The sequence below is a fragment of the Gavialis gangeticus genome, unplaced genomic scaffold (assembly GCF_001723915.1).
Source record: "Gavialis gangeticus isolate Ggan-Ray unplaced genomic scaffold, GavGan_comp1, whole genome shotgun sequence".
In the NCBI taxonomy this organism is placed as follows: domain Eukaryota; kingdom Metazoa; phylum Chordata; order Crocodylia; family Gavialidae; genus Gavialis; species Gavialis gangeticus.
In genome coordinates, this window is record NW_017728995.1 from 41,706,055 (window position 1) to 41,708,631 (window position 2,577).

The window sequence follows — 2,577 nt, forward strand, 5'->3', positions numbered from 1 at the left end:
CTCTTCTTAAAAACCCCCAGGGTAGGAGCCTGCACCACCTCCCTTGGAAGTTGGTTCCAGACCCTAGCCGCCCTGACCGTGAAATAGCATCTTCTGATGTCTAACCTAAATCTACCCTCTGCTAGCTTGTGACCCTTGTTCCTGGTCACTCCTGGCTGTGCTCAGGGGAACAGTGACTCCCCCAATGCCTTCTGATCCCCCTGGCCAGTTTGTAACAGGCCACAAGATCCCCCCTCAGCCTTCTCTTGTGGAGGCTGAACAGGTTCAGGTCCCGTAGTCTCTCCTCATAGGGCCTGCCCTGCAGTCCCCTGATCATGTGAGTGGCCCTCCTCTGGACCCTCTCCATGCTGTCCACATCCCTCTTGAAGTGCGGCGCCCAGAACTGGATGCAGTACTCCAACTGCAGCCTGACCAGTGCCGCATAAAGGGGGAGGATCACCTCTCTGGACCTGCTCAAGATGCATCTGTGGATGCATGACAAGGTACGGCTGGCCTTCCTAACTGCCTCCCCACACTTTTTATATGTGCCACATGCAGAAACTTGTGTGGCCAATACAAGCTATTGGCAAAAATATAGTGCCCTAACTTTCCCTGGTGAACATGGCTCATAGCAGTTATCCTATTGACTTAAAGGGACCACTGATGTGAATAGGGGGCTTAGAGTCCTGCCCTAAGTTATCATGTCCCAGCTGTGGTGGCTGGGCCATCTGTTACATAAAAAGTTATACTCATCTTACTTTAAACAGTAAAAGTCTGTAATACAGGAAGTCACATTAACAGAATACAGAAGTTGCCACTGTATTAAATAAAGATGCTATTAATATAAATGAATTTCTAAGTGACTATGGGAATGCATTACTATGGTAACTGTGATCCACAACAGCAGCTGCTTGCTTTTTGGTGCTGTTGCATATGCACAGATTTAAAAGTGACAGTACCTCTTTTTCTGTTTTACATCTATCTAATCTTAAAAAAAACAAAAACAAATCTTCAAAGCTTACACGCTTAAATAAAAACAAGCCAGGCTACAGTTAAGGTTTATTTAATCTTTCAGCCTGATGCAATGTGTCAAAAGTATTAAATGGACCAGAAGTTTTGGTGTGTTTTTAGTTGTTTACATTGCTTTGAAGTAGTAAGATCACAGGTGGACGTTATGGCTAGGGACAGACATTCAGGAAGCTGGAGCCTGAAGTGATTCAATCTTTGCGGGTTAGTTGCATGTAACTTCTGTCCCTAGCCTATTTCATTTAATACCTTCAGACAAGGAATATGGAAAACTTACTTAATATCCTAAGTCTGTATCTGACCACTTCAAACTTTACTATGTATTGCGTATACTGTGTTCAGACTGGAGCTATTGGCAACTTACACTCCAACAAAATCTGATACTTCAAATTTGGTACACCCCTGTGCCTAACCCAGCACATACCCAGAAGAAGCACCACATTTGTTGGATCCAGCTTGCCCAACGTCTTTTTGGATTGGGCACTTCAGCAGGGCTTTTGGGGTGCTTTTTCAATAGCTGATTCGATCAGATTCTTCTGACGTGCTGGGCTCAGCATGAGGAAGTCAGGATGTTTTTGGTACTCCAGCCAAAAATGTTGCCTATAACATCTTGGGCCACTGTGTCTCAGGGCACTTCAGTACCCTGCTCCTAGTGAGTCTTAAAACTTAAGGGGGAAGGTGTGTCACAGGGCATAATAAAGGGGTACGGGTGCTGATTGCTGGGGCAACTGCAGTTGGTCAGCTGACCAGAAGGGGGTAGGGTCTGACCTATATAAGCATAATCCAGGCTGAGGCCAGGGAGGCAGTTCTCCGCTAGCAGCTAAGGAAGAAGGAGTTCTGCTGGAGTAAGCTGAGTAAAGAAGCCTGATGGCCTGAGCAGCTTCTGTTTGAGGATGCCGGGTGGAGAAAGCCCTGGTAGGGATTTGAATGATGGTTAGCCAGGGGGCACCGTGAGGGCGCTGAGGGGAGAATTGACCAGACAACATCCGGTACATCTGTGAGGCTTGGGGCGTGGTACAGGGGTGGTTGGAGCCACGTGTAGCCACTAAGGCTATAGTGCACCGAGTCACCTAAGACAGAGCACAGACCGGGATAGATCAGGGCACCGTGTCAAAAGACAAAAGGCAGCCTCCCTTAAACAATACTAACATCAAAGACATGGTGGGTGAGATGGTGAGGGTGCATTGACACCAGCTTGGCACGGTAGGGGGTACTAGGGGAGTTCACGGCACCCCTAGGCTGCGCTCCTGTCACACACTTCTACACAATTCTATTATGTCCTCTAGACCAGAGGTTCTTAAACTGTGGTCCACGGACCACCACTGGTCCACAAGCTCCATTCAGGTGGTCCACAGAAAGGTGACTGTCACGGAGCAGGGCCTAGGAGCGGCTGTGATCCCGCTAGCACCCCCTACCGTGCCAAGTTCATGATCCACCACCCTCTATTCTTGCCCGCCACGTCTTGTTGGTATATATAGTTTTATATGGGAGGCTGCCTTATGATCCCCTTGGACAGTGCTCTGCTTATACTGCCCCCCCCATACCAGATGGGGTGACTTGGTGCAACCCCAG